The following is a 23,192-nucleotide window of genomic DNA, read 5'->3' as shown; positions in this document are numbered from 1 at the left end:
TCTCTCTCTCTCTCTCTCTCTCTCTCTCTCTCTCTCTCTCTCTCTCTTTCTCTCTCTGTGTGTGTGTGTGTGTGTACACATGTGAGCAACACAAAAGAAAAAGAAGACATGAATTTAAAAGATAATGGGGGTTATATATGGGAGGAGCTCAAGGGAGGGAAGGGGAAGGGGAAATGATGTAATTATGATATAAATAACTAAAACAAGTTATATTATGAAAAAAAAGAAGTAAAGGGAAAATGGGCTTCTGACATAGTAGTGTAGAGTACCTGGACTGCACCCCTAGATGGGCATGGGACTAGTGAGGTGGAGCATGCTCAAAGCCATGTAACACAGCACCTAGAATGCCTCTTCATGCTAATGAGGCATCTTAATAGCCTCAGCCTTCAGCCTATGATCTTTTTTTCTGGATATTCTTACACCCCATACACTTTATTCTGGTTCACCCACAATAAAGAAATATTAACAAGCTAAGATAGTCTCAAAGAGCTACTTCATTAAAGTTTACCTCCGGGAAGGCCTTCGTTTAAATGATGTTATGCTAAGATTCCTGAAGAAGGCTTTCTCTCTTCTCTTGACTCCTGACACTTGCTCCCACCTGAACTGGGATCTTCCTTGCCCTAGGTCCCATTCTCTCCTTTCAGCCTGGCCTACAGTGGTGCTCTGACACACTGAAGGGAAATGTGGACCTCAGTCATAGACTTTGTCCTGTCTTCTGTGAGCCAGTGTATTGGTAGTGACTGGACCCCCTCCAGTGCAGAGGCAGAACCCAGGACCACAGCTTAATTTCTTTCTACTGCTGTGACAAAAACACTGGCCAAAAGCGGTCTGGCTTGGAGGATATACAATCCTGTAGGTTAGAATCCTTTATCAAGAAAAATCAGGGCAGGAAGAGCTCAAGGCAGGAACCTGGAGGCAGAAACTGAAGCAGCAGCCATGGTAGAATCCTGCTTACTTACTTGCTCTCTGATGTGTTCAACCTGCAATCCAGGACCACCTGCCCAGGTGTGGCACCACCCACAGTGAGATGGGATTTCTCTCATCAGTCTTTAACCAGGAAATAACTCTACACACATACCCATAAGCCAGTCTGATAGAGGCAATTTCTTAATTGAGGTTTCTTCTTAGACAATTCTAGTGTGTGTCAAGTTGACAAAAATTAACCAACACAGCTTCTCAAGCTCTGAAGGCAGTGGGGATAGTACTGAAACTCACTAATCACAGCTGAGCAAAGAACCTGTGTAATACTACACAATATAACAAAATTTTCAGGGCTAACCTTAAGGCAGGCAGCTAAAGAAGACACCTCATAAGAACATTGAGAAAATCATCCCAACAAATTAACAAGCCCTAACAAAGAAAGGCAAGAAGTATTTTAAAAAACAAGAGAATGCCCCTAAAAGTTCTGAATTCTATACCAACTGAATTATCTACCAACTATCTAAAATGCTAGAGAACAAATTTCTAAATAGTCAGTGGATTCAAAAAACGAAGCAGAAAACTGGAGAAATTACAATAGGAAAGATAAGATATGAAAAATCATCTCAATAAATACAAATGTTTACAAACTCAGAAAAAAAAAAACTTGGAATGAGAACTCCAGCATTCCTAATACGAAGCTCAGTTGACAATGTCACTGATGCACCAGCTGAAGTGAGAGAGAGGAAAGGTGAGGAGGATGAAACATCACACAGAGAAAGTGGCACAGAAAGGATGAAGAATAAACAGATGCAGGACTCATCACACCACGTGAAATCAAAAGCATGGGTAATCAAAAATTTACATCTATAAAACAAAATCATGGAAACTCTACTTAGTGAAATTGTAAAAGTATTCTCCAAAAATTTAGAGACAAGAGATATTTGTGACCCCAAGCATGTATGGCCAGAAAAGAACTTCTCTACTATGTATTATAATGAAATATCAAGAGTAAAGAACAAAGAAACAATATTAAAAAGGGCTAGTAGACATAGCAATACACTCCTGCAGTCCTGCAACTAGGCTATGGAGACAGGAGAATCAGGAGTTCAAAGTCACCCTCAGCTACATAGAAAATTGGCGGCGCTTGGGCTATATGAGACTCTCAAATTCACATTTCCCAACTCTACCTCTCAATGTTACAAAGTAACTACTTCCCAAAATTATAAGAGACAAGCACTTAATGTTTTGAAGACAAAGCCAATAGCAACAGATTTCTCAATAGAAACTCTAAGTCCCAGGAGAACATGCAATAATGTCTTTCATAATTACAAACGAACAAATAATCCTTTTTTAAAATGTCAACCTAGATTATTACACACAGAATGGGAAGTAAAATTCAAAGAAAATGAAATCTGAGGCATGCAATGAAACTTGTTTTAAAATAGGAAAGAATAGACTAAAGACATTAGAAGAGGGAGATACATATGGGTTAAGGGAAAAGTCCATCATGAATACAGAATTATTTAATCATACATGGACTGATAGAACATACAGTCTTAAAAAACAAACACTACAGGACATAAAACAGAGATCAGCTCCCAAACAATAGTAGTGTATGATTTTGATAGTCTACTAAGCCAATAGATAGATGGCAAATTAGAAAAATCATCCAGACAAAAGCATAACTGAGAAATATAAAATTTAAATTACAATGAAGACTACCAAGCATATGTAAATGAAATCTAAGACAATTATGTTCCCAATAAATCAATCACCAATGATGGAATACATATTTGTGTTATTATCACAGGATAATTTTCACAAAAATATCAAATGGTTAGCCATAAAGCATATCTTAATAAATTAAAAATAATAAAATAACAAGAGAATGAAACAAGAAATCAAGAACAAGAGGAATTATACAAACACATGGTGATTAATTATATACTGGGCCAAGGAAGCAATACAGAGTACATTTCAAAAGCTCATAAATACAAAGAGAAATGGAGCACAGTATAGCAAGATCTGTGTGATACAATGAAAATAGACCTAGAGGGAAGTGTATACAGTTCTACTTGCCTAGTATAACAAAAAACATGTCAAACACATAGCTGCCATAATTACTTTTATATTGCTGTAAATAAAACAGCTTGGCCAAGGCAATCTATAAAAGACTGAGTTTACTTGGTGACTCATGGTTATAGAGGGATAAGACTCTGTCACCATAACAGCTGGAAAGCAGGCAGATGAAGTCAGGAGCTGGAAGCTGAGACCAGAGGGCTGAGGGCTCACCTACAAACCACTAACATGAAGTAGAGAATGTAGTGGATATGGTGGAAAGCTTTGAAACTTCAAAGCTTGCTGCATTTCTTCCAGCTAGGCCACACCCTTTAATCCTCCCCAAAGAATGTTACTAATTGGGGACCAAGTATTCAAATGCCTGAGATTATGAATAGTGGTTAGTGGTTGTTCAAGCCACTAAAATAATTTAAATACACATATACATATGTATATATAATTACTCATATAATTTATACATATAATTATACATAATATATTTAGTGGTACGCTAGTCAGTTTTTCCCTTAATTTATTTATTTCTTCACTTTTCATCCTGATTGCAGCTCCTTCCCACCTCCATACTCTCCTGACCCTATCTCCACCTCCCCTTTTCCTCAGAGAAGAAAATCCTTGCCCATGGGTACCAACCCACCCTGGTACATTTAAAACATTACCAAAACAAGAACAAACTAAACCCCAATGAAAAGAAGAAAGAAAGTACAAAAGTCACAGCAGAAGCTAAAAGAACAAAACAGGGGACTAGTGAAAAAAAGAGTGGAAACATTGAGATGACAAAGAAAGTGACCAAAGCTCAAAGATTAACCTGGGCAGACTTGAGAGAGAGAGAGAGAGAGAGAGAGAGAGAGAGAGAGAGAGAGAGAGAGAGAGAGAGAGAGAGAGAGAGAGGGGGGGGGGGGGGGAGGGAGAGAGAGGTAAAATAATAAAATAACAGAAAAATGTTATTTTAAAGCTGATCGCACTGAAATCCACAAACACTATGGAATATTTTTTAAATGTCAATTACTGAGAACACTTAGATATAATAGGCAGTTCTCTAGACATATAATTTATTAAAATTTGTCCAATGGGATGTAATTAATCATATCAACAAAGCATAAGATTCCAGCAAATTAGGAAGAGTCTCCTAAAACATAAACATGCAGACCTGGTTTAGTTTACTATCAAATTCTACCAGACTCTTAAAGAATCAACACTAATGTTTTTGAGGCTATTTTATAAAATAGAATAGAGAAATAATCTATTCTGACAAGCCCTACTACCAAAACCAGGCAAACTTTCATTAGAAAGCAAACTACAGATAAGTATTCCTGGCACAAAATTCCGCAAAAGTGTTTGGATACCAGTACAGAAGAGTGACATGAAGTCTCAAGATATGGTTGCCTGCATATGACCTGGAAAAACTGCGCCAGTCAACATACCAACTTGGATACAGGAAAGTTTCACAAGGACTCACACATAGATGAGGAGCTACAGGCAGCTGGTGTTTGTTTAAGGAGAGAGAAGAGTCTTCTTCAGGAATGAGAATCTAATCCTAGGTGGACAGCCACACACATACACAATCAACATTAATTGAATTCAGCTTTGAACACAGACACACACACATGCATGCATGCAAGCACACACATATATAAAACAATAATTAAATAGAAGAATTAAGGAATTCTAGATGGGGTGAGAATACTGAGGAGTTAGTGGGAAAAGGAGAGATGGAAATGACTTAACAGTGAACTCATATATGAAATTCTCAAATTTAGAAAAGAACAGAAATCATGGTCAACTTAGAGTCATTATAGAGATGAATGAGATAATGAGAAAAGTAAGTGACAGTTGGTTCCAGCTTTAAACGTTATGTGCTTCAACACATACTTGTTGGACAAGAGGTACTTAGGCATGATTGTATAATGGGATAACCTATAAATTTCTGATTGGACCTGAGTCTACTTCTATAGGAGATAATTTATGTTGAATATTGTGATCTGGTCAAAGGTCTAGGGAGACCAAAAGTACTAAAACTTAGTCTTCAATTTTTGTTTTTGCTAAGTGAATATATTGTCAAACTGCATCATAATTAGTTATTCCCTTGCCCAAGACTAATTCTCTTTTCCAACTTGATCAAAGTAGCTTGTTTTGCAATGAGTATCAATAAATGCAGACTCTCATGGTTGATCAAATTTCTGAGAACAAATAGTAAGCAAATGCTGAATTTTAAACATGAGAACTATATCATCTCTGCCAAGGAAGGGAAGAGAAGCTGGAAATAATGTAAGAGCAAGATAATAGGGAGATAATAAGGAGAAGGCTATGATGAGCTGTCTCATGGCCATGACGTGACTGTGGTGCTTATAGTCTCACAATGTGGTTATGTGTGAAGAGCCTGCAAAAGAAAGACATAAATGTTATCACTGATGTGGAGGGGCTTAGAGGTCTCCTATCAACAAAAGGGAGGAATTAGATTTGATAGGGCTTCAAAGCGTGAGAAAGTCATTGCTTTCAGAGATGTACCCATCCTTCAGTGGATAGCTCCAAATCCATGTCCGTACAAAGACAAATTATGGGATGGCACTTATTGAGAGGAGGAAAAATTGGGACCCAGAGAAGTATCAGAAAGGGTCATCAGAGAGCAAAACACACACACTTCAGAGAATAAGCAAAAAATTTAGATTCTATTTCTGTGTGTTTCATAATAGAAAGCTTTAATTTTAATTGAAATTTTGACTCCTTGGCAATAATTAATCTACTATCCTCACCAAATTTAACATGTCAAAACAATATATAAGGCTACACAGAGAAACCCTGTCTCAAAAGAAACCAAAAAAAAAAACAATATATAAAAACAACAGTATTTATATATATATATATATATATATATATATATATATATGTGTGTGTGTGTGTGTGTGTGTGTGTGTGTGTGTGTGTGTTACACAAATTCCTTTTCAAAATGAGATTTACACGTAGAACTCCTTTAGAGAGGTACCCCAAATACAAAAAGAAATAGATGGAGTGTGGCTGATAAGAATTACTGATAATCAGGGGACTGAAGACACTCAAAGTAAGACTGTAATATAGGTGTGGTCAGTGAGGCTTATTTTATCATAACCTTTAAATAATGCTTACCTCTCAGCATCTCATTTGGCATGTGTTGGTGAAGATGACAGAGTACTTTATATAACGTGTTTACCTGAAATGTGCCACTTAGGACAGATCTGGAAATGAGCACATGAACATTACCCCTGGCAATACAGTAATTCAGTACAATTATAGACCAAAGCAAAATACAATGGAGTACTGTTGCATGAACAGCACTATCTGGGGTTGCAACACGGTGTTTCAAATGTGGTACCTTGACAAGTGTACAAGCTGCAGATGAAAAGGTCACTGATTCTGAATGTCCAGAGATTCTCTTGAGAGCTGGCCAAGACGGAATCATCTGACACACTTCACCCAAATAGAAATCAGAAGGTCTGCACTCAGGGGAAGCTTTTCACTGTACATGGAAGAAAGGAAAGTCTCACAGTGAGCACAATAAAAATGTGTAAAGAGACCTTGTAAATTCCTCCACTGTTCATCAACATTATTACACTACAGGTCTGTAGTTTCAGTCACATTTCTATATGACTATATCCTCTTTATTGGACTGAATCATAGGTGTCTGGTGCTTTGATTTTGAATCAACTTACAGCATAACGTTTGCTTGGATTCACTGATTCTAGATCAATAATTAGACTCTCATGACAGTGGGAGTATGAAGAGGAGGAGGCTATTCTATTGACAGTGGAAAGAATACAAATGAGAAGGACAGAGAGAGGCTGGGGACAATTTACCCAGAGCATACAGAACTTTGGCAAGGTCACACCTCTAAAGTTGTGACTGAGTCTCAGAAGAGCCCCACTACATAGGAGTGAAAGCTGGTACATAAAGAAGGAACAGTTTAAAAACAAAAACAACAATAACCACAACAACAATAACAAAATAAAATACTAACAAAACCTGTCTGTCTACCTCAGACAGTAGAAGAAAGCAAAATCTGAAAAAGCAGATTAGGTTTTTGGAGGTACACGGTAGTAGGAAGTTCAGAAGTGGGAATAGCAGGTGTTAAGTGTGCTGGAGTCTGAAAGGTAAAGTGCTGAGAGCTGAAGTCAGAAGCAATGACCTGTTAAGGGATCCTAAGGAACAGATAGAACCAGGATGCTCTGCAAAACTAGCCAGTTCTCTTAACAAGGTTGAGGTGCCTCTGCAGATCTCTGAAAGTGTCATTTAACACAAATACCAAGGAAATTAAAACTAAAGCTGTAAAATGAGTATTTATGAAGTAGAGAAAATGATAATCAGTTAAGTTTTAAACTGAGACGGGGAAAACAAACTTATTAACTACATAAGCTATACTATTAAGTTTATCAAATTTCATACAATAATCCAACAGTAAATGTCAACGCCTTACATCATGTCCTTGTTTCCAGAAACTCATGTGACTAATTTACTCAAGTTGCAATCCAACAAGTCCAGTTGTGGTTATGGAGTTGGTAGAGGTTGGAGGATGAAAGCTGTGAGGCCACCCTGGATTACATAACCAGATTAATCTCATAATGAAAACAAAATGGTAGGAAAAAGAGTAACCAGCTTGGAAATACAGACTGGAGATACAGAAAGAAGAGAGAAATCTTCATCCCTCTGCTCATTGGACTAGGCCTTGCTGTTTCGATTGGTGCTACTGGAACTGCTGTAGCAGCCCTTGTCCAAACACAGCATCTGGCTGGCGACTTTCAGGACAAGCTTGACCAGGCAATGGCCTCTACTATGGACAGCCTTGAATCCTTTCAACACCAGATAACCTCTTTAGCAGGAGTGGCTCTCCAAAACCGGAGGGCCCTGGACTTGTTGACTGCTGAACATGGGGGGACTTGTGTTTTACTGGGGGAGGAGTGTTGCTTCTATGTCAATGAATCTGGACTGGTAGAACAAGATGTACAAATGCTCAAACAGCTCTGGGGGAACCTCCGGGCACGCTATGCTCCCAACAACCCTACCCTTTGGTATTCTAACCCCTTGATGTCTTGGATTCTTCCCCTCCTTGGCCCCATACTAGCCATTGGAGCTCTACTTCTCCTGGCACCATGCCTCATTCAATTTTTAAAGCAACAAATGAGTAACATTGCAAAAGTGACAACCAATCAAGTCTTGGTTCAGTATCAAACTGTTCCCAACATAGGAGACACTTATTCTGATGACACCTCTCCTTTATAAAAGAAAAAGGGGGAGTTGTGGGGCAGTGGGCTATGAGAAAAGGCCAGAAAGCTTGGTAGAAAGCTCTGGAAGCCCCGGAAAACTTGGTCTGAAGAAGGCCAGTAGGACGGGAGGCTGCTTCGAACTTTCCCAAAGTCATCTGGCTCTCTTAGCTTCTGCTCCCCACAGCCCCTCCCATGGAAAGGTCCATGGCCTTTGATCAGGTAGGAATAGCACCTTCATGCAAATAAGGCATTCCCAAGCTCTCAAATCAAGCCAATAGGGGTTACCTGCTCTCACCCCAAAAACTGTATATATTGCCCAAAGCTCAAAAGTAAAGTGGATGTGAGAACTTTCCTGCTGTTGGAGACCTTTGTTGCTGTTCCTCCCCCCCCCCTCACCTGCTAGCCTGTGCACTTCAAAGAGCTACAACACTTCTCCCCTCCCCCCTCCGCCTCGGAGATGCTGAGATGCAGTTTGGAGCAGTTTGGGGCAGAGCAACAATGAGCTGTAACACTTTTCCCTCTCCGGGCTGATCTTGGAGGAGAGAGGAAACCAAAAGAGCTATAACACTCGCCTGCCTTTGGAGGCTGGAGCAGAAGTGGATCCTCCAGTCTGCGGGGGCCCCCCCCGCCCCCGCCGTCCCCGGGCCCAGCCGTCTGAGGCTGCTGTAGCTGTGGTTGGAGAGACTACATCGGCCCTGCCCCATGGGACTGAACAGCATGCTGCACTCCAGCTCGCGGCCTCGACCCTGCCCATGTGTCCTGTGTGAGCCTTGACCCACATCCTCGGCTCGCTGGTGGTCTGCGCTGTTGAGTCCTGCTGGGAAGTGCTGCGCCCCCGCCCACTCCTGCCTGCACCCTGCACCACTGCAGCGGTTGTTTCCTGGACGACCTCGGAGCCTACGCCCCGTGCCGCTGCCTGCGACCTGTGCGCGCGAGATTGGGCCCACATATGACCTTAACATAGAAAATCTGTAGCAAAACCAAATGATGACAAGGACATCAGACAACATCTAAAAACATGGAACAAGGATTTATTTACTTGATGTATGTCAAATGCCATGTAGGAGTTACAAAAGTCTAGCAGGTGATTTTCCTGAGGTGGTCACCATGGACTTTGATGAATGAGTTCTTGAAAGCAAGGCCCTAGAGACTACATCTCAGGATTGATTCTTGTTATTTATATAGTCTTTCCTGCCATTATTCAATTAATCTGACAATCTTTGGACATTAGTCCACCATATTGAGCAAATTTTCTGCAGATCAACAAAGATGTACTTACTATCTTATAGTGATGCTATATAGATTAATAGATGATTTTCTTAGTTCCTAATGATGCTTCTCTAAGAATTCCTAAATTTATACTAGTAATTATTGAACCCTTTATAAAAAGGGCTGCCCTTTTTATAAAAGATTATAGATTAGAGCCCTCTGCATTTTGAAAACTGCAATTCAGACTGTGATTCTTCATCTGTCACAAGTTAATTGTGCTAAGATAGAAAGCAGTCATGATACACATTTATAATTTAGGAATACATTCCTTTAGGCTGTAAAACAATTGACAAAAGGTTGTAAAAGGAAAACGAATGATTTAATGTAGGTAGGTGCAAGAACAGATGATAAAATATTGACTGAATTATCTATACAAAATTTTAATACTAATGAGACACTAAGCAGCTAATTTGCTTCTTGAAATATAGTGTTAGCTTAGGCATAAGAATTATAAATTTTAACTTTTAATGAACCTGTGGAGGTAGTGACAGATAATGTCTAGATAGCTAACTAGACTTACTGGAAACACATGTAAACAATTCTGTTGTTATATCTTACTCAATGCATGATTTAAATTTATGTTTGAACTTGTGTGAAATCTTGAAAAAAGTTGCATGGAATATCATGAGATCATGCATCCTGAGAAATATAATAAGGACATGAAAATACAAAAGGAGAAGACAGGTATTTTCTTTGAGATAGATTACCCCCTTCCCCATTTTCTTTCTCTTTGAAATAAAAATTAGAATCTCTTTTCAAAGTGTTTCTTCTTATGAGATACTTTCTCTAGCTGACAAGGAGTTAAATAAACTCACAGCTTTAGGGCCCAAGGCCAGGGATGACCTTCAGAGAAAAGAACAAAACAACCTTTTTACTTAATCCCCAGCTGTTTAACAATTGGATGTTAATTGCCAGAGGTCAGTATCTTCTGGCCTCAGAGTGACTTAGAGTCAAGACAGATAAATGTTATTTTATACTAATCATAAATCTATTCTACCTAAAATATAACCCTGAAAGAAACAAAGTAGATCTCAGATCTCAAAGACATGGAACCTAATCTGAGAATTGATAAGGGTATAAGTAAGATGCTATGTACAAAGCTGAAGTTTGGTTTCAGAATGAGCACATTTTTCTTTTTCAACCTAAGATGAGAATTATGAAATGTTGGTTTTTGACAGAAGAGAGCATACAAGTCAAAAGGCAAGGTTTCTCATATACTAAAGTCACTACAGTAAGTTAAAACCACCCTGAATTTTACTGCCCCAACACACACACACACACACACACACACACCTGAACGTAGGCATGCTAAGAATAGTAATTTTTTGTCGAAATCAGAACAAAATAAGTAAGAATGAAAAGGCCCACTGCTTTTTTTTTCACTGATTTTTAGTTATTTTGAGGAATTCTAGTGGGTTATTTAAGTTTTCTGTGTTAGACTCAGAATGAAAAACAGTCATGTGGAAAAAGTTATCATGACTATGTCATACAAAATTGCACAAAACCAGTGAATTTTTAGTAAAAATTGTAGCCGTCTGCAGCCATGGATGAACTGGGTTCATCTGAAAGGGAAGCTGGAAATGAAAAAGGGAGATGGAGAGGCGAAAGAAGCATGAAACCAAGACAAAGTTTTCTGATCAAGGCTTTAAGTTTAATATTCAGTTCTTCTATTTAAAAGGAAAGCCCCACTGAACCCATTCTTGTTTAAGCCAGAGATGGACAGGAGAACCCACCTTTTTTTACGGCAGGAGATGGGTAGCAGAACCTATTCTTTGTTACAGCTGGAGATGTCTCAAGGCAAGCTCAGCAGGCAGTCTAATCTTCTAAGTTCCTGTAGGAGGACCATGCAGAGTTATACATGCAGCCAAGGTAGTTAACTCCACCTGGGTCCTATTATTAGTTCTATTGTGGTAAGCAAGGTCTTTCTAGTCTGCTCAAGGCTTGGTGGTGTGCACAATTTCCCCTCATTAGTTTTTAAAGATGAGCAGTGTCAGCATCTGGATGGGGGCACAAGATTTACTTGTTTTCCATCATCCCATCTAGGGTAAAGAGTGGCTGGGCAACTGTGCCTGCCTTAGGTTGATGTCTATATTGCTCCTCATTACCCATCATGGAGAACATGCATAACATTGTTGCTGTATGCCTCTGTCTTAGGTCTATAGGAGCTCAAGAACACTCTTACTCACTTTTGACTACCAGCCATCTATGCCATACTCTTTCCTATACAGACCAAAGTCACATTCAGACCTTAGGACCTGTGAGCATGTACTCAATGCATTTCTTCATATCAATGGATAACTGCCATGGTGAATAGCTGAGCTTGCTGAGAGCAATCCTGTGTAAAGGTAACCAATCTGTTTAAGATACAAGGTTCAAAGGTTAAAAGCAACAAGATTATCCAAGCAGTGTAGAAAACAAAGTTGTAAGCAGGAATATTCCAAGTATCTAATCCAGCTGCTAATTGGCAGGAATCAGACACAAAGTCTGGCCACCAGGTATATAGTGGGTGGCTTTAAGTATTGATTAAAAAACACTTACTCTCCAGTAAGAGTGAAGACTGTTTGCAGGTTAACTCAGCTGGCTGATAGGGATTATGAGCCATCTTCATCATTAGTATCATGATCATTAGGCTCAAGATCTGTGTCCACTTGACAGACCAATCTTTCAGGTAGCCATCATGCTCCATTTTCTTTTTGTGATAAGACACACAGAACCACAGCCCCAAATTAAAACAGGGTCGAGACCATTCCATGTATTAGTTAGAGGGTCTCTCCATTTGACCCTGGCAAAGTGGAAGTGACTAGATGCCAGTGGTGATCCACTACAGACTGGCCTTTAGCATCAGTTTGCAAAAAATTTAAAACAAATAAGGCAAAGGTAAGGTGTGCTTCTGGTGACCTTGGTGGGTATAATTCCACCTCTTTAGTTTTTAAAAGTCAATTTTTGTTAGAGTTCCTTGTAAAACCAGGGAAGAAGCTCCAGTAGCTGCTCCTCCCTCACTCAGAGAGTTATGAAGATATTATTTTAAAGTTCCATAATATGTTTCACAATTCCTTGTCCTTGAGGATTATAAGGAATCTCAGTAATATGGGTAATATTAAATTGTCAACAAAACATCTCAAATGTCTGACTTCAATAGCCAGTTCCATTGTCTATAATCTGATATGGAACACCAAGCATAGAAACATAATGTAGGCAATAACTAATTACATATTTAGTTGCTTTTCCTGTTAAAGCAGTTGAAACTACAAAGCGTAAAAAGGTGTGACGTCACATGTACATATTTTAATTTTCCAAATTCAAAAATGAGTAACATCTATTTGCCACAATTGATTAGGTATAAGTCCTCAAAGATCAACACCATTATGAAGAACTTAAGGACACTGAGAACAAGTTTTTGCAATTTAACCTGTACACTCTCTAGAAATATCAAATTACTGTCTCAAGCTATTACTATTTTGATGATGTAAAGAATAAGATTGTATGGCCAGTTGTTTCTGTAAGGCCTGTAATCTGCCTGGTATACAAATCTGCTGTGGCATTACCCTGGGCTCCAGGCAATCTGGCATGAGCGCTTAAATGTCTTGTAAAGTTAAAGAAAAGTATATGATTCTCAAACTAAGCTATATTTGGATAAAAAACTGTAAAGTTTGAGAATTAGCAATATCTAAAAAAGGAACAATTTCAAGTAATTATAAACCATGAGCTATATACTGACTATGAGTACACAAACTAAAAGCTTGATTTTTCAGCATTTCAAACAGTGGCTACAGCACGTAATTCAATTATTGGTGTTGAAGCAGGGGGAAACTCAAGAGAATTAACATGTCATCTAATTACATATACCGCCTTCTCATTAGATGAGCTGTCTATAAATACAGTAAACACCTTTTCTATGGGCTGCATGCCTAAATTTACAGGAAATACAAAAGCACTAATAGAGGAAAACTGTAACAACTTGTCTTTTGGATAATGATTACCAAATTTGCCTAAACATTTGCCATGTAATAAGCCAAATATCAATATTTTTCAATAACCAATTTAATTGCTGTTTGGAATAAGGAATATTTCATTAAGCGCTTTCTCAAAATACTTTTGTGATCCTGACCTACAATTCTGTATTAACACAGCAACAGCTTTAGAACAGGGTGACAAAACTTTCTTTGGAGATGAAGAAAGATGAATCCACATTGATGATTCCTTTTGCCAAAGGACTGCTGTGAGCACATGAGTAGCAATAATGCAAACAGCCAACAATTTATCTTAGTCTATCTAATTTATCTGTTGATAACTAACAGCTTACTCTACTTTCTACAAAGCTATTTCTCCTTCATCAGTTAATTGTCTAGGGGAATTAGGATTTGCATCCCCCTTTGGTTATTTATTTATTTATTTATTAAACACATTTATTTATTTAAATATTTATTTATTTACTTTTTAATTGGTTATTTTATTTATTTACATTTCAAATGTTGTTCCTCTTCCTGGTTTCCCCTCCTCAAACTGCCCCCTTCCACTTCAGCTCCTTCAGTTCTTCCCCTAACTCTTTCATTGGAGTATCCATGATCAGTCCAATGGTTGGCTGTGAGAATCTGCATCTGTATCCTCTGGTAGAGCCTCTCAAGGGACCGCTATATCAGGCTCCTGTCAGCAAGAGCTTCTTGTCATCAGAAATAGTGCCTGGGTTTGGTGTCTGCAGATGAGATGGATCCCTAATGAAGCTGTCTCTGGATGGCTTTACCTCAGTCTCTGCTCTACTCTTTGTTCCTGCATTTCCTATAGACAGGAATAATTCTGGGTTAAAAATTTTGAGATAGGTGGGTGACCCCATCCCTCAACCTATCTACTGGAGGGTCTCTGCTCTAGGCTAGTGTCAACAGGATTTTGAACAAATAGTTATTTTCATGTGTTCTAGCTTCAGGCTACTAGCCTGAGACTCTGTACTCAGCAGCCAGTAGTGAGCCACTAAGAATAGACCTTATCATAAAAACAAAATTAAAAGTTAAGATTTAAAACTTCATAGTAAATAAAATGGTTCTTCATAGATACTTTCTAGGTTTTCCTGGGCATTAGTCAAAGTCTATGATTAAAAGAGGATGATGCTTTTTGACTGATGATCCAGGGAGACCCTTAGGGAGAAGTTGAGGCACAAGATTGAGTAAATTATTGGAAGGCCCACTCCTTGAATACTTCACAGGAATTGGTTAAATTTTTATGGTAACTAGAGGATCCAGATTGGTTTTCACTTAGGAGGCAGGTTTAGGACCTAAGAGAGGTTGTCTAGGATATTAAAGGCATTCCCTTTGGTTTTGCTTTATATTGTCTCATCTCATGGCAGAGAACCATAAAGGCTTGGAAGTGAGTACATTATTTCACAATTACCTTGATTTATAAAAAATAGGTACAGCTGCAGGACAGTGTTAATGGTTGAAGTTTCCACTTCTATATGTTTGATGCAAACATCCTTGCTCAGCTCACAGAGATACTAATTGGTGTTATAGTCAATTATGGATCTTTCTCTTTAAAGTCTCAAGATCAAACTTACTCCTATATTGTGAATGTGCCTTGCATGAATCAAAGGAAGCCAAAAGTGGATTTACCATGGCCCCAGGGAAAGAGACAGTAAATCAGAAGTATCTAGAGGTAGAAGATGTTTTAGTGTACTTATGTACAGTACTTAAGAAAATATGATCATTTGAACGTTCTCCAATGTGCATTGTACCACTAAGCAAACCAGGCAAATCTGCAATAACATACAGAGGGATAAAATCATATATATGTGGCCAACTGAGTTTTGACACAGTAAATTGACTATGCATTGTGATAAATGGTGCCATGAAAATTAAATCTGGGTATGCAGAAGGCTGAAAAGAGACTGTAACTATTGTATAAAATGAACTCGGGCAGGAATGAGCTGATGAGTTGATTCACCTTCCTTTCAAGATAGGACAGCTAACAAACCTTCGTTTTCTATCAGCAGCTCGTAACAAACTTAGAAATCTACCTTGTGAATTTAAAATGTTATCCCTGGAGTACTTGGATCTTTTTGGGAATACTTTTGAAAAACCAGAAGTCCTTCCAATTATAAAGCTTCAAGTACCGTTAACTTTACTGGAATCTTGTGGACAAGCCATGCTATCCTATAGGATTCCATATGGCCCTGATATAATTCCTTACCATCTTTCCCAAGATTTGGATACTGCCAAAACCTATGTCTGTGGAAGATTTTGTCTCCAGTCTTTTATTCAAGGAACAACTATAATGAATCTACACTCTGTGGCCCACACTGTGGTCCTAGTAGGTAATATGGGTAGAGCAGAAGCTCCTGTTATCTCTTACTTTTGTTCCCTAACTTGTTTTGTAAATTCCTCTGATATGTTAAACTAATTAGTGTGATAACAGAAAGGTTTTTAGATGTGTATCAGTTGAATATTTATTTGTGTTTTACCAGTAACAAATTAGAGAAAGGGAAGCTTTTTGTATATTTGCATGGCAATAAAATGTGTATTATTTTAGCATTTTTCAAAAAAAAATTTCTGTCAGATCTAAACCAAAATTATGGTTCTGTATAACCCAAAAAATCATGCTTAAAAAACATGTCCAGGGGCTGGAGAGATGGCTCAGTGGTTAAGAGCACTGACTGCACTTCCAGAGGTCCTGAGTTCAAATCCCAGCAACCACATGGTGGCTCACAACCATCTGTAATGAGATCTGATGCCCTCTTCTGGTGTGTCTGAAGACAGCTACAGTGTATTCATATATAATAAATAAATAAATCTTTAAAAAAAAAAAAAAAACATGTCCAGAAGCACAGAATGACTTTGGATAAAAAAAAAAAGTCCAACTGATATGACTTGAGAAGTTGGCATACAAAGTATATACATAAGAAATTATATACACTGTTACAGATTCAAATATGCTTGAATAAGTCAGGGGTTGAGGTCATAGGCAGGAGGCAGGTGGGCAAGCATTTCTTGACTGAACCATCTTCCAAGAACAATGTAGAGAGGAGTACTTTTGAATGACTTTGACATAGTGGTCAACCTGTATTTGTCCCAATTCACTAGGTAAGCTTTATAATGTTTGAATAAAAAATTAGTAAAAGTTATGCATTGAGCATTCAACTTCATTCCATGTTCTATATCATATGTCAATGTACATAATAATGGGTTCAGTATGACATTCTCATACTTGTATATAATGTATAGAATTTTTAATCACATTTTCTCCTCTTGAGCCCTTTCCTGTCCCAACTCTACTTCCACTGATATCCATCCGCTTCCTACCAATTTAATTCCTGGATCTGCTACTGTGGTGAAAACTTGAAAATACTGACTGGACATTTGGTATAGAGTTGTATGATTGGCTCACAAATACCCAGATGAAGGTTACTGCAAATCTAATAGGTGTATTAATTATGGATCTACAAATTAAAGAAAATTAGTCCATCTTTATCTCATTTTAGAGAATAATCATTCAAACATATTAGAGGATTTTATTGGTTGTATTATTGGCAGAGGAATTAAATTAAATTGGATGTGCAAGTAAGTGGATGATACCTTGAGTGGCTCTGACTTTGAGGTTAAAAGTCTTAAAGACTTCCACAAAGGCTCCCATAGAGCTGCAGTCAACACTGGTTTTGAATGCAAAAGTCATTGGTATTTTTGATGTTAGGACCATTGCTGTTATGTAACCTAAATGATTTTCACAAAGTTAGGAGAATGTTGCTAAGAAATCAAGGCTCTGCAAGGCAAGGCACTTTTTCTCCCACTGAGGCCAGACAAAGCAGCCCAGCCAGAATATATCCCATATACAGGTATCAGCTTTTGGGATGGTCTCAGCTCAAGTTGTTCAGGATCTACTTGAAGACCAAGCTGTCAGATGACTTTAGTCTCTGTCAAGTTAACAGTTAAAGCTAACTAGGATAGGTAGTAAATCACAATTAGCTAATAATAAAAGAGATCTTGTCATTGTTTAACTTTACAAACTGGTCTACTAAAAATGTTCAATCAATTTAAGAGCAGGATACAGCCATTTACATTGGCTCAGTTTCATTATTTCATTGCTGTTCTTCCTCTCCTCCCATCTTGAGTGCTGGGAATTATAAACCAGGCTTCAAGCACACTAGGTTAGTGAGTCTAGCAACAGACAACTGTGTAACTCAGTATCGGTACCCTTAACTTTTAAAACATATAAATGTAATAATGTTACATGTATTCCTCATCTAGAAATTAATGGGTTATTCCTGGCTCTAGAGTTCTCTGGCCAAAAGTAACCTCAGCTTCACATTCTTCAATCACTGAGCTAGTGCTGTGTGTTTAAAGGTCAGTACTGAGTTTTAGACATTTTATGTATGATAAAGTCACAATATGGAGGAATGGAAACCGACCTATATTCTTTATTAAAGGACATATGCCAGGAGATTTAGATGTCATTTCTTTTTAAGTTCTAGGGGTTGGCACTTATTTATATATAATAATGATAGTAATGAATTATTACACTATTATTATCATCATTACTAATATTTTGTGAGAGATGCTAGAAATTGAGAAACAACATATATCAAAACATTCTTAGAAAAATTTGTAGATATTGAAAATTATTTAGGAGCCTTTAGATTTTTTTAAAAAATTGGCTTTGTTTACTTGATTGAGATATTTTGATATACTTTAAGCATTCTATTTGAAACAGAAAAGTATACCATAACTGTATCACATGTATTTTATAGAATATCTCTACACATTATTATAAATATCAATATTTCCAAATTTAATTATTCAATATTTTTCATAGATTACTTTAACACATTTTAATGAGGGGGAAGCATTGTAATGCCATCAATAATGTACTTTGTAATTACAATGTAGACTGTAAAAGTCCTAGAAGAATTTCTTAATTAATGAATGGCATTATCCAATATCTGACAAGCTCCACCTTGTGTTCATGTTCTGATACAATTTACTGTTAATGAAAAGGTGACAAAACTTCATTATCTTTAATGGTAATCACTAAGATACACATTTCTTCACTGTGGGCAATCTGCCTAGAAAATAGTACAAATTGCCTAGAAAGCATGAGATAAGAAAATATCCTGTCTTCCTCCTTCCCTCTCCAATAAAATCCTGGTTGCACTCTTGGTTCTCAGTTTGGCACCATGGTTGTCCTGGCTTCCTGGGTCTTGGTACTGTCTGGCTGCTTCTCTGCAGCTGTAGCAGAGATTAATATCTCTCATCCTCCTTTCTGGGAAGAGAGTCCTGAGGAGTTAATTGACTATAGGTTGGAGGATGGGAACCACATAATTAACCCTTGGGTATTCACTGACAGAATGGGGATGTCTAGAATCTTACAGAAAGAGAACCACACATTTTGCAAGATACGCTCCAGAAAATGAATAAAGTTTTCTGTGGGGGTTTGCCTATAATGCTTGGTGGGCAGTATCAAACAGGTAAAAAAGACACTTATTCTCCTATATACTAATGTAATCCTGATATAGTAGAAAAACAAGATTCTCTGTATTTTATGCTGCTGTCTAGTTTTATGTCAACTTGGCACAGGCTGATGACATCTGAAAGGAGGGAACTTCAGTTGAGAAAATGCCTTTATATGATAAACCAGTATGCATGTCTATAGGTCTTTTACTTTATCAGTGATTGATCTGAAAAGTTCAGATCACTGTGAATGTGCCATCCCTGGGCTGGTGGCCCTGGATTCTATAAGAAATCAGGCCGAACAAGCAATGAAGATCAAGCTAGCACTCTTCTAAGATCTCTGAGTCAGCTCCTGTCTTCTGGTTCTAGTCTGATTTGAGCTCCTGCCTTGGCTTTCCTCAATGGAATTCAGGATAAGTAAGCTAAACCCTTTCCTCTGCAAGTTGCTTATGATCATGCTGTTTCATGAACCCCATAGCAACTCTAAGACACCCATATATGTCCCTTTGAAAACAAATTCTTTTTGTTTTCTTTTTTTTACTCCTCATAATCATTCTTCTATTCCTATTTATCCTTATCCACAATTCTTTCCCAGTGGGTTGATTGTTTCTATCAGATACTTCAGTGACACATAGGCATAGAAACCAACCAAAAAGACACATCCTTTCTCTAATTTGAGTATTTTCAAAATAGTTATTATATCACTGCTAACTACACATTCCTTCATGTCCCTATGAACAGACTAGAGGGAATTTATTAGAAACAGGAGGTGATTATACTGACCTCTCTTATAGTCTTATTTATAATTGCCGGATCATAAGCATGAAATTATAAATGAGTAGTTCCTTGCTAATGGTGACCTGTGCCAAGGGTTCCTTCTTCTTGGAAACCCAGCTTTTTCCAGGGTATAGACATGGGGGATGTTTGGGGGCCACATACAAATTATTATCTGAGTGTGTTACCTTTCCTTGCTGCTGTTGATTCTGGAATAACAGGGCTATCACCAGACCAAATCACAACCTTGCCATCACCCAAGAATGAGATGAAGTTATGTTATAATGTTATGGCTGTCGATCTGCCTTCCCTGAAACAATGGACAGATGGAGAGAGTTTTTTCAGGTTCTTTGTTTTAGTTTTAGATCAAACTCCTCAGACATATCTAGAGAATGTTCTTTGTGAAAGTCTCGCCTTTCTGCTCTTTGACGCTGAGGAGGAAGCATCGCTGAAGGCTCTGATCATCCTGCCATCATGTCTAAGTCAGAGTCTCCCAAGGAGCTGGAACAGCTGTGGAAGCTCTTCATCGGAGGGCCGAGCTTTGAAACAACTGATGAGAGACTGAGGAGCCATTTTTAGCAATGGGGAACACTAACCGACTATGTGGTAATGAAAGATCCAAACACCAAGAGATCCAGAGGCTTTGGGTTTGTCACATATGCCACTGTGAAAGAAGTGGATGCCTGCCATGAATGCAAGACCACACAAGGTGGATGGAAGAGTCGTAGAACCTAAGAGGGCTGTGTCAAGAGAAGGTTCTCAGAGACCAGGTGCCCACTTAACTGTGAAAAAGATCTTTGTTGTTGGTATTAAAGAAGACACTGAAGAACATCACCTACGAGATTTTGAGCAGTATGGGAAAATTGAAGTGATAGAAATTATGACTGACAGAGGCAGTGGGAGAAAGAGAGGCTTTGCTTTTGTCACCTTTGATGACCATGACTCTGTGGATAAGATTGTTATTCAGAAATACCATACTGTGAATGGCCACAACTGTGAAGTAAGAAAAGCTCTGTCAAAGCAAGAGATGGCTAGTGCTTCATCCAGACAGAGAGGTCGAAGTGGTTCTGGAAACTTTGGTGGTGGTCATGGAGGCGGTTTTGGTGGCAATGACAATTTTGGTCAAGGAGGGAACATCAGTGGTCGTGGTGGCTTTGGTGGCAGCCGTGGTGTTGGTGGTGGATATGGTGACAGTGGGGATGGCTATAATGGATTTGGCAATGACGGAAGCAATTTTGGAGGTGGAAGCTACAATGATTTTGGCAATTATAACAATCAGTCTTCAAATTTTGGACCGATGAAGGGAGGGAACTTTGGAGGCAGGAGCTCTGGCCCTTGTGGTGATGGAGGCCAGTACTTTGCTAAACCACGAAACCAAGGTGGCTATGGAGGTTCCAGCAGCAACAGTAGCTATGGCAGTGGCAGGAGGTTCTAGTTACAGCCAGAAAACAAAGCTTAGCAGGAGAGGAGAGCCAGAGAAGTGACAGGGAAGCTACAGGTTCAACAGATTTGTGAACTCAGCCAAGCACAGTGGTGGCAGGGCCTAGCTGCTACAAAGAAGACATGTTTTAGACAATACTCATGTGTGTGGGCAAAAACTCCAGGACTGTATTTGTGACTAATTGTATAACAGGTTATTTTAGTTTCTGTTCTGTGGAAAGTTTAAAGCATCCAAACAAAAGGTTTTACTGTAGACCTCTTTCACCCATGCTGTTGATTGCTAAATGTAATAGTCTGATCATGACGCTGAATAAATGTGTCTTTTTCTTTTTAATGTGCTGTGTAAAGTTAGTCTACTCTTGAAGCCATCTTGGGAAACTTCCCCAACAGTGTGAAGTTAGAATTCCTTCAGGATGATGCCAAGTTCCATTTGGAATTTATTTATAGTTGCTTGGGTGGAGAAGCCATTGTCTTCAAAAACCTTGGTGTTGTTAAACTGCCAGTTACTGCTGTAACTTAATGAGTTTCACCATTGAAAGGGTCATCCAAGCAAGGTTACAATTTGGTTATAAAATGGTTGTTGGTACACTCTATGCAATATCAAAATTGAATAATGGTATCAGATAAAATAACAGATGGGAATGAAGCTTGTGTATCATCCATTATAATGTGTACTCAATAAATGATTAATTCTCTTGAAAAAAAAAGAAAGTAAAAGAAAAGAAAGTCTCTTGTGATTGTTTTTTATGTATTGAATACTTTTCTTAAAATTAAGATGTAAATTGTAAGTAGGTATTTTTTTACTCATGACTTATTTAGAAATACACTGTATTCCAGAGAAACCCACCACTCTAATACACTCCTAACACAAATTTTAACTGTCCTCAATGCAAGTGAAAAACTACCACAAATGGCAACAATGTAGGCCATTTTAATAGATAGGCATTCCAGTAATTGAGACTTTAGGCCATTTGTCACATATTATAAGAATTGTGAATGTAGGCTTATTTTAGATAAAAGTATCAAAATTTTGAAACTAAATTAATAACTACTCATCTGTAGTTAGAGGTAAACTGTGATATATTGTGATAAATTTTTTGATGGTGAAAGTAAATAAAATACATTCAACAAGCATAGAAGAAGCTAAAAGTCAGTGATTTAAATATATATTGACTAATTTTAAGATGGCTAATTCATTGCTTTCAATATAATTTAATTTAATTTTCAACTTTCTTATCACTTTGAAGATTTTATGAGAATTTTAATATTGTTGATAGAAAAAAAAACAATAGCTCTATCAAGTAGAAAACATAGACACTTTGCATATACTTCAAGCTTGTTTCAACTTGTTGATATGCTCTACTGAAAAGTACTGTTTTTCCCCTTTGCTGTTAAAGTATAGCATGGAGCCTGATATACCTGTTTCCTGAGAGGCTCTGCCAGAGCCTGATATATACAGAGGTGATGCTCACAGCTAACCATTGAACTGATCATGGGATACCCAATGGAGGAATCAGGGAGAAGGCTGAAAGAGTTGAATGGGGCTTGCAGCTCAATGGGGAGAGACAATACCAACCTACCAGAGCTCCCAGGGTCTAAACAGCCAGCCTGGGAACACACATGGAGGGACCCATGGCTCCAGCTGTATATATAGTGGAGGATGACCTTGTCAGGCATCAGTGGGGAAGGATGGTCTTGATCCCTTGGAGGCTGGATGCCCCAGTGAGGGAAAATTAGAGAGAAGGGAGGTGGGGGTGGGTGGATGGGTGGGTACACACCCTCATAGAGATAGGAGGAGGGAGGATGAGATAAGGGTTTTTTTTGGGGGGGTTGGAGATAATATCGGAAATGTAGATAAATAAAGTATCCAATAGGAAAACAAAACAGACAGATAATGGAACTGGCTATCGCAGTCAAGCATTTGAGACTTTATGGCAGCAATTTAATATTATCCATATTACTGGGATTCCTTTTAATTGTCAAGGACAAGGGACTGTGGAAGAGACCCATGGAACTTTAAAACAGTGTTTTTGTAAAATTAAAAAGGGGG

The 23,192-nt window shown here is 38.2% G+C and overlaps 2 pseudogenes; both read left to right on the top strand.

The window, feature by feature from the left end:
* Window positions 1-18,654: 18,654 nt before the first annotated feature.
* Window positions 18,655-20,107, top strand: LOC114620371 (annotated as a pseudogene).
* A 69-nt stretch (window positions 20,108-20,176) lies between these two features.
* LOC114620399 lies at window positions 20,177-21,137 on the top strand (annotated as a pseudogene).
* Window positions 21,138-23,192: the final 2,055 nt, after the last annotated feature.

This window comes from Grammomys surdaster, unplaced genomic scaffold (genome assembly GCF_004785775.1).
Source record: "Grammomys surdaster isolate TR1022 unplaced genomic scaffold, NIH_TR_1.0 168, whole genome shotgun sequence".
Lineage (NCBI taxonomy): Eukaryota > Metazoa > Chordata > Mammalia > Rodentia > Muridae > Grammomys > Grammomys surdaster.
The sequence above is the reverse complement of the archived record's forward strand: the minus strand, read 5'-3'. Positions and strand labels throughout refer to the sequence as shown.